The 14,491-nt window shown below is 53.9% G+C and overlaps 1 protein-coding gene across 3 annotated transcripts in view; it reads right to left on the bottom strand.

Annotated features, from left to right (window-relative positions):
- myocd (myocardin) overlaps positions 1–14,491 on the bottom strand; it is a 157,351-nt gene that overhangs the window by 81,347 nt on the left and 61,513 nt on the right. The window lies entirely within an intron of this gene.

Raw genomic sequence — 14,491 nt, 5'->3', positions numbered from 1 at the left:
GTCATGCGTGCGTGTCTGTGTGTCATGCGTGCGTGTCTGTGTGTCATGTGTGCGTGTCTGTGTGTCATGCGTGCGTGTCTGTGTCATGCGTGCGTGTCTGTGTGTCATGCGTGCGTGTCTGTGTGTCATGCGTGCGTGTCTGTGTGTCATGTGTGCGTTTCTGTGTCATGCGTGCGTGTCTGTGTGTCATGCGTGCGTGTCTGTGTGTCATGCGTGTGTGCGTGTCATACGTACGTGTCTGTGTGTCATGTGTGCGTTTCTGTGTCATGCGTGCGTGTCTGTGTGTCATGCGTGCGTGTCTGTCATACGTTTGTCATGTGTGCCTGTCTGTGTGTCATACGTGCGTGTCTGTGTCATGCGTGCGTGTCTGTGTGTCATGTGTGCGTGTCTGTGTGTCATGCGTGCGTGTCTGTGTGTCATGCGTACGTGTCTGTGTGTCATGCGTACGTGTCTGTGTGTCATGCGTGCGTGTCTGTGTCATGCGTGCGTGTCTGTGTCATGTGTGCGTGTCTGTGTGTCATGCGTGCGTGTCTGTGTGTCATGCGTACGTGTCTGTGTGTCATACGTACGCGTCTGTGTGTCATGGGTGCGTGTCTGTGTGTCATGCGTGCGTGTCTGTGTGTCATGCGTGCGTGTCTGTGTGTCATGCGTGCGTGTCTGTGTGTCATACGTGCGTGTCTGTGTGTCATGTGTGCGTGCGTGTCTGTGTGTCATGCGTGTCTGTGTGTCATGCGTGTGTGCGTGTCTGTGTGTCATGCGTGTCTGTGTGTCATGCGTGGTGTGCGTGTCTGTGTGTCATGCGTGTCTGTGTGTCATGCGTGCGTGTCTGTGTGTCATGCGTGTGTGCGTGTCTGTGTGTCATGCGTGCGTGTCTGTGTGTCATGCGTGTGTGCGTGTCATACGTACGTGTCTGTGTGTCATGTGTGCGTTTCTGTGTCATGCGTGCGTGTCTGTGTGTCATGCGTGCGTGTCTGTCATACGTTTGTCATGTGTGCCTGTCTGTGTGTCATACGTGCGTGTCTGTGTCATGCGTGCGTGTCTGTGTGTCATGCGTACGTGTCTGTGTGTCATGCGTACGTGTCTGTGTGTCATGCGTGCGTGTCTGTGTCATGCGTGCGTGTCTGTGTCATGTGTGCGTGTCTGTGTGTCATGCGTGCGTGTCTGTGTGTCATGCGTACGTGTCTGTGTGTCATACGTACGCGTCTGTGTGTCATGGGTGCGTGTCTGTGTGTCATGCGTGCGTGTCTGTGTGTCATGCGTGCGTGTCTGTGTGTCCATGCGTGCGTGTCTGTGTGTCATACGTGCGTGTCTGTGTGTCATGCGTGCGTGTCTGTGTGTCATGCGTGTCTGTGTGTCATGCGTGTGTGCGTGTCTGTGTGTCCATGCGTGTCTGTGTGTCATGCGTGTGTGCGTGTCTGTGTGTCATGCGTGTCCTGTGTGTCATGCGTGCGTGTCTGTGGTGTCATGCGTGTGTGCGTGTCTGTGTGTCATGCGTGCGTGTCTGTGTGTCATGCGTATGTGTCTGTGTGTCATGTGTGTGTGTCTGTGTGTCATGCGTGTGTGTCTGTGTGTCATGCGTGCGTGTCTGTGTGTCATGCGTGCGTGTCTGTGTGTCATGTGTGCGTGTCTGTGTGTCATGCGTACGTGTCTGTGTCATGCGTGCGTGTCTGTGTGTCATGCGTGCGTGTCTGTGTGTCATGCGTGTGTGCGTGTCATACGTACGTGTCTGTGTGTCATGTTGTGCGTTTCTGTGTCATGCGTGCGTGTCTGTGTGTCATGCGTGCGTGTCTGTGTGTCATGCGTGCGTGTCTGTGTGTCATGCGTACGTGTCTGTGTGTCATGCGTGCGTGTCTGTGTGTCATGCGTGTCTGTGTGTCATGCGTGCGTGTCTGTGTCATGCAGTGTGTGCGTGTCTGTGTGTCATGCGTGTGTGCGTGTCTGTGTGTCATGTGTGTCTGTGTGTCATGCGTGTGTGCGTGTCTGTGTGTCATGCGTGCGTGTCTGTGTGTCATGCGTGTCTGTGTGTCATGCGTGCGTGTCTGTGTGTCATGCGTGTGTGCGTGTCTGTGTGTCATGCGTGCGTGTCTGTGTGTCATGCGTGCGTGTCTGTGTGTCATGTGTGTCTGTGTGTCATGCGTGTGTGCGTGTCTGTGTGTCATGCGTGTCTGTGTGTCATGCGTGTCATGTGTGTCATGCGTGTGTGCGTGTCTGTGTGTCATACGTGTCTGTGTGTCATGCGTGTGTGCGTGTCTGTGTGTCATACGTGTCTGTGTGTCATGCGTACGTGTCTGTGTGTCATGTGTGCGTGTCTGTGTGTCATGCGTGTGTGTCTGTGTGTCATGCGTGCGTGTCTGTGTGTCATGCGTGCGTGTCTGTGTGTCATGCGTGCGTGTCTGTTTGTCATGTGTGCGTGTCTGTGTGTCATGCGTACGTGTCTGTGTCATGCGTGCGTGTCTGTGTGTCATGCGTGCGTGTCTGTGTGTCATGCGTGTGTGCGTGTCATACGTACGTGTCTGTGTGTCATGTGTTGCGTTTCTGTGTCATGCGTGCGTGTCTGTGTGTCATGCGTGCGTGTCTGTGTGTCATGCGTGTGTGCGTGTCATACGTACGTGTCTGTGTGTCATGTGTGCGTTTCTGTGTCATGCGTGGCGTGTCTGTGTGTCATGCGTGCGTGTCTGTCATACGTTTGTCATGTGTGCCTGTCTGTGTGTCATACGTGCGTGTCTGTGTCATGCGTGCGTGTCTGTGTGTCATGTGTGCGTGTCTGTGTGTCATGCGTGCGTGTCTGTGTGTCATGCGTACGTGTCTGTGTGTCATGCGTACGTGTCTGTGTGTCATGCGTGCGTGTCTGTGTCATGCGTGCGTGTCTGTGTCATGCGTGCGTGTCTGTGTGTCATGCGTGCGTGTCCTGTGTGTCATGCGTACGTGTCTGTGTGTCATACGTACGCGTCTGTGTGTCATGGGTGCGTGTCTGTGTGTCATGCGTGCGTGTCTGTGTGTCATGCGTGCGTGTCTGTGTGTCATGCGTGCGTGTCTGTGTGTCATGCGTGCGTGTCTGTGTGTCATGCGTGTCTGTGTGTCATGCGTGTCTGTGTGTCATGCGTGTGTGCGTGTCTGTGTGTCATGCGTGTCTGTGTGTCATGCGTGTGTGCGTGTCTGTGTGTCATGCGTGTCTGTGTGTCATGCGTGCGTGTCTGTGTGTCATGCGTGTGTGCGTGTCTGTGTGTCATGCCGTGCGTGTCTGTGTGTCATGCGTATGTGTCTGTGTGTCATGTTGTGTGTGTCTGTGTGTCATGCGTGTGTGTCTGTGTGTCATGCGTGCGTGTCTGTGTGTCATGCGTGCGTGTCTGTTTGTCATGTGTGCGTGTCTGTGTGTCATGCGTACGTGTCTGTGTCATGCGTGCGTGTCTGTGTGTCATGCGTGCGTGTCTGTGTGTCATGCGTGTGTGCGTGTCATACGTACGTGTCTGTGTGTCATGTGTGCGTTTCTGTGTCATGCGTGCGTGTCCTGTGTGTCATGCGTACGTGTCCTGTGTCATGCGTGCGTGGTCTGTGTGTCATGCGTGCGTGTCTGTGTGTCATGCGTGTGTGCGTGTCATACGTACGTGTCTGTGTGTCATGCGTGCGTGTCTGTGTGTCATGCGTGTCTGTGTGTCATGCGTACGTGTCTGTGTCATGTGTGCGTGTCTGTGTCATGCGTGCGTGTCTGTGTGTCATGCGTGCGTGTCTGTCATACGTTTGTCATGTGTGCCTGTCTGTGTGTCATACGTGCGTGTCTGTGTCATGCGTGCGTGTCTGTGTGTCATGTGTGCGTGTCTGTGTGTCATGCGTGCGTGTCTGTGTGTCATGCGTGCGTGTCTGTGTGTCATGCGTACGTGTCTGTGTGTCATGCGTGCGTGTCTGTGTCATGCGTGCGTGTCTGTGTCATGTGTGCGTGTCTGTGTGTCATGCGTGCGTGTCTGTGTGACATACGTACGCGTCTGTGTGTCATGGGTGCGTGTCTGTGTGTCATGCGTGCGTGTCTGTGTGTCATGCGTGCGTGTCTGTGTGTCATACGTGCGTGTCTGTGTGTCATGTGTGCGTGTCTGTGTCATGCGTGCGTGTCTGTGTGTCATGCGTACGTGTCTGTGTGTCATGCGCACGTGTCTGTGTGTCATGTGTGCGTGTCTATGTGTCATGCGTGCGTGTCTGTGTGTCATACGTGTCTGTGTGTCATGTGTGCGTTTCTGTGTCATGCGTGCGTGTCTGTGTGTCATGCGTGCGTGTCTGTGTGTCATGCGTGTGTGCGTGTCATACGTACGTGTCTGTGTGTCATGTGTGCGTTTCTGTGTCATGCGTGCGTGTCTGTCATACGTTTGTCATGTGTGCCTGTCTGTGTCATACGTGCGTGTCTGTGTCATGCGTGCGTGTCTGTGTGTCATGTGTGCGTGTCTGTGTGTCATGCGTGCGTGTCTGTGTGTCATGCGTACGTGTCTGTGTGTCATGCGTACGTGTCTGTGTGTCATGCGTGCGTGTCTGTGTCATGTGTGCGTGTCTGTGTCATGTGTGCGTGTCTGTGTGTCATGCGTGCGTGTCTGTGTGTCATGCGTACGTGTCTGTGTGTCATACGTACGCGTCTGTGTGTCATGGGTGCGTGTCTGTGTGTCATGCGTGCGTGTCTGTGTGTCATACGTACGTGTCTGTGTGTCATGCGTGCGTGTCTGTGTGTCATGTGTGCGTGTCTGTGTCATGCGTGCGTGTCTGTGTGTCATGCGTACGTGTCTGTGTGTCATGTGTGCGTGTCTGTGTGTCATGCGTGTGTGCGTGTCTGTGTGTCATGCGTACGTGTCTGTGTGTCATGCGTGCGTGTCTGTGTGTCATGCGTACGTGTCTGTGTGTTATGTGTGCGTGTGTGTCTGTGTGTCATGTGTGTCTGTGTGTCATGTGTACGTGTCTGTGTGTCATGCGTGCGTGTCTGTGTGTCATGCGTGTGTGCCTGTCTGTGTGTCATGCGTGCGTGTCTGTGTGTTATGTGTGCGTGTCTGTGTGTCATGCGTGTGTGCGTGTCTTTGTGTCATGCGTACGTGTCTGTGTGTCATGTGTGCGTGTCTGTGTGTCATGCGTGTGTGCGTGTCTGTGTGTCATGCGTGCGTGTCTGTGTGTCATTTGTGTGTGTGTGTGTGTCATGAGTGCGTGTCTGTGTGTCATGCGTGCGCGTCTGTGTGTCATGTGTGCGTGTCTGTTTATCATGCGTGCGTGTCTGTGTGTCATGCGTACGTGTCTGTGTGTCATGTGTGCGTGTCTGTGTGTCATGCATGTGTGCGTGTCTTTGTGTCATGCGTACGTGTCTGTGTGTCATGTGTGTGTGTCATGCGTGTGTGCGTGTCTGTGTGTCATGCGTACGTGTCTGTGTGTCATGTGTGCGTGTCTGTGTGTCATGCGTGTGTGCGTGTCTGTGTGTCATGCGTGTCTGTGTGTCATGCGTGTGGTGCGTGTCATACGTACGTGTCCTGTGTGTCATGCGTGCGTGTCTGTGTGTCATGCGTGCGTGCTGTGTGTCATGCGTGTGTGCGTGTCATACTTACGTGTCTGTGTGTCATGTGTGCGTTTCTGTGTCATGCGTGCGTGTCTGTCATACGTTTGTCATGTGTGCCTGTCTGTGGGTCATACGTGCGTGTCTGTGTCATGCGTGCGTGTCTGTGTGTCATGTGTGCGTGTCTGTGTGTCATGCGTGCGTGTCTGTGTGTCATGCGTACGTGTCTGTGTGTCATGCGTACGTGTCTGTGTGTCATGCGTGCGTGTCTGTGTCATGCGTGCGTGTCTGTGTCATGTGGTGCGTGTCTGTGTGTCATGCGTGCGTGTCTGTGTGTCATGCGTACGTGTCTGTGTGTCATACGTACGCGTCTGTGTGTCATGGTGGCGTGTCTGTGTGTCCTGCGTGCGTGTCTGTGTGTCATACGTACGTGTCTGTGTGTCATGCGTGCGTGTCTGTTTGTGTCATGTGTGCGTGTCTGTGTCATGCGTGCGTGTCTGTGTGTCATGCGTACGTGTCTGTGTGTCATGTGTGCGTGTCTGTGTGTCATACGTGTCTGTGTGTCATGCGTGCGTGTCTGTGTGTCATGCGTACGTGTCTGTGTGTTATGTGTGCGTGTGTGTCTGTTGTGTCTTGCGTGCGTGTCTGTGTGTCATTGTGTGCGTGTTCTGTGTGTCATGCGTGCGTGTCTGTGTGTCATGCGTGTGTGCCTGTCTGTGTGTCATGCGTGCGTGTCTGTGTGTTATGTGTGCGTGTCTGTGTGTCATGCGTGTGTGCGTGTCTTTGTGTCATGCGTACGTGTCTGTGTGTCATGTGTGCGTGTCTGTGTGTCATGCGTGTGTGCGTGTCTGTGTGTCATGCGTACGTGTCTGTGTGTCATGTGTGTGTGTCTGTGTGTCATGCGTGCGTGTCTGTGTGTCATGCGTGCGCGTCTGTGTGTCATGTGTGCGTGTCTGTTTATCATGCGTGCGTGTCTGTGTGTCATGCGTACGTGTCTGTGTGTCATGTGTGCGTGTCTGTGTGTCATGCGTGTGTGCGTGTCTTTGTGTCATGCGTACGTGTCTGTGTGTCATGTGTGTGTGTCATGCGTGTGTGCGTGTCTGTGTGTCATGCGTACGTGTCTGTGTGTCATGTGTGCGTGTCTGTGTGTCATGCGTGTGTGCGTGTCTGTGTGTCATGTGTGTCTGTGTGTCATGCGTGTGTGCGTGTCATACGTACGTGTCTGTGTGTCATGTGTGCGTTTCTGTGTCATGCGTGCGTGTCTGTGTGTCATGCGTGCGTGTCTGTGTGTCATGCGTGTGTGCGTGTCATACGTACGTGTCTGTGTGTCATGTGTGCGTTTCTGTGTCATGCGTGCGTGTCTGTGTGTCATGCGTGCGTGTCTGTCATACGTTTGTCATGTGTGCGTGTCTGTGTGTCATACGTGTCTGTGTCATGCGTGCGTGTCTGTGTGTCATGTGTGCGTGTCTGTGTGTCATGCGTGCGTGTCTGTGTGTCATGCGTACGTGTCTGTGTGTCATGCGTACGTGTCTGTGTGTCATGCGTGCGTGTCTGTGTCATGCGTGCGTGTCTGTGTCATGTGTGCGTGTCTGTGTGTCATGCGTGCGTGTCTGTGTGTCATGCGTACGTGTCTGTGTGTCATACGTACGCGTCTGTGTGTCATGGGTGCGTGTCTGTGTGTCATGCGTGCGTGTCTGTGTGTCATGCGTGCGTGTCTGTGTGTCATGCGTGCGTGTCTGTGTGTCATACGTGCGTGTCTGTGTGTCATGTGTGCGTGCGTGTCTGTGTGTCATGCGTGTCTGTGTGTCATGCGTGTGTGCGTGTCTGTGTGTCATGCGTGTCTGTGTGTCATGCGTGTGTGCGTGTCTGTGTGTCATGCGTGTCTGTGTGTCATGCGTGCGTGTCTGTGTGTCATGCGTGTGTGCGTGTCTGTGTGTCATGCGTGCGTGTCTGTGTGTCATGCGTATGTGTCTGTGTGTCATGGTGTGTGTCTGTGTGTCATGCGTGTGTGTCTGTTGTGTCATGCGTGCGTGTCTGTGTGTCATGCGTGCGTGTCTGTTTGTCATGCGTGTGTGCGTGTCTGTGTGTCATGCGTACGTGTCTTGTGTCATGCGTGCGTGTCTGTGTGTCATGCGTGCGTGTCTGTGTGTCATGCGTGTGTGCGTCGTCATACGTACGTGTCTGTGTGTCATGTGTGCGTGTCTGTGTCTTGCGTGTGTGCGTGTCTGTGTGTCATGCGTGCGTGTCTGTGTGTCATGCGTATGTGTCTGTGTGTCATGTGTGTGTGTCTGTGTGTCATGCGTGTGTGTCTGTGTGTCATGCGTGCGTGTCTGTGTGTCATGCTGTGCGTGTCTGTGTGTCATGTGTTGCGTGTCTGTGTGTCATGCGTACGTGTCTGTGTCATGCGTGCGTGTCTGTGTGTCATGCGTGCGTGTCTGTGTGTCATGCGTGTGTGCGTGTCATACGTACGTGTCTGTGTGTCATGTGTGCGTTTCTGTGTCATGCGTGCGTGTCTGTGTCATGCGTGCGTGTCTGTCATACGTTTGTCATGTGTGCTGTGTGTCATGCGTGCGTGTCTGTGTCATGCGTGCGTGTCTGTGTGTCATGTGTGCGTGTCTGTGTGTCATGCGTGCGTGTCTGTGTGTCATGCGTACGTGTCTGTGTGTCATGCGTACGTGTCTGTGTGTCATGCGTGCGTGTCTGTGTCATGCGTGCGTGTCTGTTTGTCATGTGTGCGTGTCTGTGTGTCATGCGTGTGTGCGTGTCTGTGTGTCATGCGTGCGTGTCTGTGTCATGCGTGCGTGTCTGTGTGTCATGCGTGCGTGTCTGTGTGTCATGCGTACGTGTCTGTGTGTCATGCGTGCGTGTCTGTGTGTCATGCGTGCGTGTCTGTGTGTCATGCGTGCGTGTCTGTGTGTCATGCGTGCGTGTCTGTGTCATGCGTGCGTGTCTGTGTGTCATGCGTGCGTGTCTGTGTGTCATGCCGTGTGTGCGTGTCATAACCGTTAACGGGTCTGTGTGTCATGTGTGCGTTCTTGTCATGAGTCGTGTCCCATTAGACGTTTTGGTCAGTGTGCCTGTCTGTGTGTCATACGTGCGTGGTTGTGTCATGCGTGCGTGTCTGTGTGTCATGGTGTGCGTGTCTGTGTGTCCATGCGTGTGCGTGTCTGTGTGTCATGCGTACGTGTCTGTGTGTCATGCGTACGTGTCCTGTGTGTCATGCGTGCGTGTCTGTGTCATGCGTGCGTGGTCTGTGTCATGTGTGCGTGTCTGTGTGTCATGCGTGCGTGTCGGTGTGTCATGCGTACGTGTCTGTGTGTCATACGTACGTGTCTGTGTTCATGGTACGTGTCTGTGTGTCATGCGTGCGTGTCTGTGTGTCATACGTACGTGTCTGTGTGTCATGGTTGCCTGTCTGTGTGTCATGCGTGCGTGTCTGTGTGTCATACGTACGTGTCTGTGTGTCATGCGTGCGTGTCTGTGTGTCATACGTGCGTGTCTGTGTGTCATGCGTGCGTGTCTGTGTGTCTGTGTACGTGTCTGTGTGTCATGTGTGCGTGTCTGTGTGTCATACGTGTCTGTCTGTCATGCGTGCGTGTCTGTGTGTCATGCGTGCGTGTCTGTGTGTCATGCGTACGTGTGTGTGTGTTATGTGTGCGTGTGTGTCTGTGTGTCTTGCGTGCGTGTCTGTGTGTCATGTGTACGTGTCTGTGTGTCATGCGTGCGTGTCGTGCTGGTGTCATGGTGGCGTGTCTGCTGTGTGTTATGTGTGCGTGTCTGTGTGTCCATGCGTGTGTGCGTGTCTTTGTGTCATGCGTACGTGTCTGTGTGTCCATGTGTCGTGTCTGTGTGTCATGCGTGTGTGTGTGTCTGTGTGTCATGCGTACGTGTCTGTGTGTCATGTGTGTGTGTCTGTGTGTCATGCGTGCGTGTCTGTGTGTCATGCGTGCGCGTCTGTGTGTCATGTGTGCGTGTCTGTTTATCATGCGTGCGTGTCTGTGTGTCATGCGTACGTGTCTGTGTGTCATGTGTGCGTGTCTGTGTGTCATGCGTGCGTGTCTGTGTGTTATGTGTGCGTGTCTGTGTGTCATGCGTGTGTGCGTGTCTTTGTGTCATGCGTACGTGTCTGTGTGTCATGTGTGTGTGTCATGCGTACGTGTCTGTGTGTCATGTGTGCGTGTCTGTGTGTCATGCGTGTGTGCGTGTCTGTGTGTCATGTGTGTCTGTGTGTCATGCGTGTGTGCGTGTCTGTGTGTCATGCGTGTGTTCGTGTCTGTGTGTCATGCGTGCGTGTCTGTGTGTCATACGTGTCTGTGTGTCATGCGTGTCTGTGTGTCATGCGTGCGTGTCTGTGTGTCATGCGTGCGTGTCTGTGTGTCATGCGTACGTGTCTGTGTGTCATGTGTGTGTGTCTGTGTGTCATGCGTGCGTGTCTGTGTGTCATGCGTACGCGTCTGTTTGTCATGTGTGCGTGTCTGTGTGTCATGCGTACGTGTCTGTTTGTCATGCGTGTGTTCGTGTCTGTGTGTCATGCGTGCGTGTCTGTGTGTCATACGTGTCTGTGTGTCATGCGTGCGTGTCTGTATGTCATGCGTGCGTGTCTGTGTGTCATGCGTGTGTGTCTGTGTGTCATGCGTGTGTGCGTGTCTGTGTGTCATGCGTGCGTGTCTGTTTGTCATGCGTGCGTGACTGTGTGTCATGCGTGCGCGTCTGTTTGTCATGTGTGCGTGTCTGTGTGTCATGCGTACGTGTCTGTGTGTCATGCGTATGTGTCTGTGTGTCATGCGTGTGTGTCTGTGTGTCATGCGTGTGTGTCTGTGTGTCATGCGTACGTGTCTGTTTGTCATGCGTGCGTGTCTGTGTGTCATACGTGCCTGTGTCATGCGTACGTGTCTGTGTGTCATACGTGTCTGTGTCATGTGTGCGTGTCTGTGTCATGTGTGCGTGTCTGTGTGTCATGCGTGCGTGTCTGTGTGTCATGCGTACGTGTCTGTGTGTCATGCGTACGTGTCTGTGTGTCATGCGTACGTGTCTGTGTGTCATGCGTGCGTGTCTGTGTGTCATGTGTGCGTGTCTGTGTCATGTGTGCGTGTCTGTGTGTCATGCGTGCGTGTCTGTGTGTCATGCGTGCGTGTCTGTGTGTCATACGTGCGTGTCTGTGTGTCATGTGTGCGTGTCTGTGTGTCATGTGTGCGTGTCTGAGTGTCATGCATGCGTGTCTGTGTGTCATGTGTGCGTGTCTGTGTGTCATACGTGTCTGTGTCATGTGTGCGTGTCTGTGTCATGTGTGCGTGTCTGTGTGTCATGCGTGCGTGTCTGTGTGTCATGCGTGCGTGTCTGTGTGTCATACGTGCGTGTCTGCGTGTCTGTGTCATGTGTGCGTGTCTGTTTGTCATGCGTACGTGTCTGTGTGTCATGCGTACGTGTCTGTGTGTCATGCGTGCGTGTCTGTGTGTCTAGTGGTGCTGTGTCATGTGTGCGTGTCTGTGGTCATGTGTGCGTGTCTGTGTGTCATGCTGTGCGTGTCTGTGTGTCATGCGTACGTTCTGTGTGTCATGTGTGCGTGTTGTGTCATGCGTGTGCGTGTCTGTGTGTCATGCGTGCGTGTCTGTGTGTCATGCGTACAGTGTCTGTGTGTCATGCGTGCGTGTTGCGTGTCTGTGTGTCATGCGTGTGTGTCGTGTGTCATGCGTACGTGTCTGTGTGTCATGCGTGCGTGTCTGTGTGTCATGCGTACGTGTCTGTGTGTCATGCGTGTGTGCGTGTCTGTGTGTCATGCGTGCGTGTCTGTGTGTCATGCGGTGCGTGTCTGTGGTCATTGTGTGCGTGTCTGTGTGTCATGCGTGCGTGTCTGTGTGTCATGTGTGCGTGTCTGTGTCATGTGTGCGTGTCTGTGTCATGCGTGCGTGTCTGTGTCATGTGTGCGTGTCTGTGTGTCATGCGTGCGTGTCTGTGTGTCATGCGTACGTGTCTGTGTGTCATACGTACGTGTCTGTGTGTCATGGGTGCGTGTCTGTGTGTCATGCGTGCGTGTCTGTGTGTCATGCGTGCGTGTCTGTGTGTCATGCGTGCGTGTCTGTGTGTCATACGTGCGTGTCTGTGTGTCATGTGTGCGTGCGTGTCTGTGTGTCATGCGTGTCTGTGTGTCATGCGTGTGTGCGTGTCTGTGTGTCATGCGTGTCTGTGTGTCATGCGTGTGTGTGCGTGTCTGTGTGTCATGCGTGTCTGTGTGTCATGCGTGCGTGTCTGTGTGTCATGCGTGTGTGCGTGTCTGTGTGTCATGCGTGCGTGTCTGTGTGTCATGCGTATGTGTCTGTGTGTCATGTGTGTGTGTCTGTGTGTCATGCGTGTGTGTCTGTGTGTCATGCGTGCGTGTCTGTGTGTCATGCGTGCGTGTCTGTGTGTCATGTGTGCGTGTCTGTGTGTCATGCGTGCGTGTCTGTGTCATGCGTGCGTGTCTGTGTGTCATGCGTGCGTGTCTGTGTGTCATGCGTGTGTGCGTGTCATACGTACGTGTCTGTGTGTCATGTGTGCGTTTCTGTGTCATGCGTGTGTGCGTGTCTGTGTGTCATGCGTGCGTGTCTGTGTGTCATGCGTATGTGTCTGTGTGTCATGTGTGTGTGTCTGTGTGTCATGCGTGTGTGTCTGTGTGTCATGCGTGCGTGTCTGTGTGTCATGCGTGCGTGTCTGTGTGTCATGTGTGCGTGTCTGTGTGTCATGCGTACGTGTCTGTGTCATGCGTGCGTGTCTGTGTGTCATGCGTGCGTGTCTGTGTGTCATGCGTGTGTGCGTGTCATACGTACGTGTCTGTGTGTCATGTGTGCGTTTCTGTGTCATGCGTGCGTGTCTGTGTCATGCGTGCGTGTCTGTCATACGTTTGTCATGTGTGCCTGTCTGTGTGTCATACGTGCGTGTCTGTGTCATGCGTGCGTGTCTGTGTGTCATGTGTGCGTGTCTGTGTGTCATGCGTGCGTGTCTGTGTGTCATGCGTACGTGTCTGTGTGTCATGCGTACGTGTCTGTGTGTCATGCGTGCGTGTCTGTGTCATGCGTGCGTGTCTGTTTGTCATGTGTGCGTGTCTGTGTGTCATGCGTGCGTGTCTGTTTGTCATGTGTGCGTGTCTGTGTGTCATGCGTACGTGTCTGTGTCATGCGTGCGTGTCTGTGTGTCATGCGTGCGTGTCTGTGTGTCATGCGTACGTGTCTGTGTCATGCGTGCGTGTCTGTGTGTCATGCGTGCGTGTCTGTGTGTCATGCGTGTGTGCGTGTCATACACGTGTCGTGTGTCATGTGTGCGTGTCTGTGTCATGCGTGCGTGTCTGTGTGTCATGCGTGCGTGTCTGTGTGTCATGCGTGTGTGCGTGTCATACGTACGTGTCTGTGTGTCATGTGTGCGTTTCTGTGTCATGCGTGCGTGTCCGTCATACGTTTGTCAGTGTGCCTGTCTGTGTGTCATACGTGCGTGTCTGTGTCATGCGTGCGTGTCTGTGTGTCATGTGTGCGTGTCTGTGTGTCATGCGTGCGTGTCTGTGTGTCATGCGTACGTGTCTGTGTGTCATGCGTACGTGTCTGTGTGTCATGCGTGCGTGTCTGTGTCATGTGTGCGTGTCTGTGTCATGTGTGCGTGTCTGTGTGTCATGCGTGCGTGTCTGTGTGTCATGCGTACGTGTCTGTGTGTCATACGTACGTGTCTGTGTGTCATGGGTGCGTGTCTGTGTGTCATGCGTGCGTGTCTGTGTGTCATACGTACGTGTCTGTGTGTCATGGGTGCGTGTCTGTGTGTCATGCGTGCGTGTCTGTGTGTCATACGTACGTGTCTGTGTGTCATGCGTGCGTGTCTGTGTGTCATACGTGCGTGTCTGTGTGTCATGCGTGCGTGTCTGTGTGTCATGCGTACGTGTCTGTGTGTCATGTGTGCGTGTCTGTGTGTCATACGTGTCTGTCTGTCATGCGTGCGTGTCTGTGTGTCATGCGTGCGTGTCTGTGTGTCATGCGTACGTGTCTGTGTGTTATGTGTGCGTGTGTGTCTGTGTGTCTTGCGTGCGTGTCTGTGTGTCATGTGTACGTGTCTGTGTGTCATGCGTGCGTGTCTGTGTGTCATGCGTGCGTGTCTGTGTGTCATGCGTGCGTGTCTGTGTGTTATGTGTGCGTGTCTGTGTGTCATGCGTGTGTGCGTGTCTTTGTGTCATGCGTACGTGTCTGTGTGTCATGTGTGCGTGTCTGTGTGTCATGCGTGTGTGCGTGTCTGTGTGTCATGCGTACGTGTCTGTGTGTCATGTGTGTGTGTCTGTGTGTCATGCGTGCGTGTCTGTGTGTCATGCGTGCGCGTCTGTGTGTCATGTGTGCGTGTCTGTTTATCATGCGTGCGTGTCTGTGTGTCATGCGTGCGTGTCTGTGTGTCATGCGTGCGTGTCTGTGTGTCATGCGTTCGTGTCTGTGTGTCATGCGTGCGTGTCTGTGTGTCATGCGTACGTGTCTGTGTGTCATGCGTGCGTGTCTGTGTGTCATGCGTGCGTGTCTGTGTGTCATGCGTGCGTGTCTGTGTGTCATGCGTGCGTGTCTGTTTGTCATGCGTGCGTGTCTGTGTGTCATGCGTGCGTGTCTGTGTGTCATGCGTGCGTGTCTGTGTGTCATGCGTGCGTGTCTGTGTGTCATGCGTGCGTGTCTGTGTGTCATGCGTGTGCGTGTCTGTGTGTCATGCGTGCGTGTCTGTGTGTCATGCGTGCGTGTCTGTGTGTCATGCGTGCGTGTCTGTGTGTCATGCGTGCGTGTCTGTGTGTCATGCGTACGTGTCTGTGTGTCATGCGTACGTGTCTGTGTGTCATGCGTGCGTGTCTGTGTGTCATGCGTAGCTGGTCTGTGTGTGCGTGTCTGTGTGTCATGCGTACGTGTCTGTGTGTCATGCGTGCGTGTCTGTGTGTCATACGTGCGTGTCTGTGTGTCATGCGTACGTGTCTGTTTGTCATGCGTACGTGTCTGT

The sequence above is a fragment of the Cyclopterus lumpus genome, chromosome 19 (assembly GCF_009769545.1).
Source record: "Cyclopterus lumpus isolate fCycLum1 chromosome 19, fCycLum1.pri, whole genome shotgun sequence".
Classification (NCBI taxonomy): Eukaryota; Metazoa; Chordata; class Actinopteri; order Perciformes; family Cyclopteridae; genus Cyclopterus; species Cyclopterus lumpus.
This window is presented reverse-complemented; position numbering and strand designations above follow the sequence as displayed.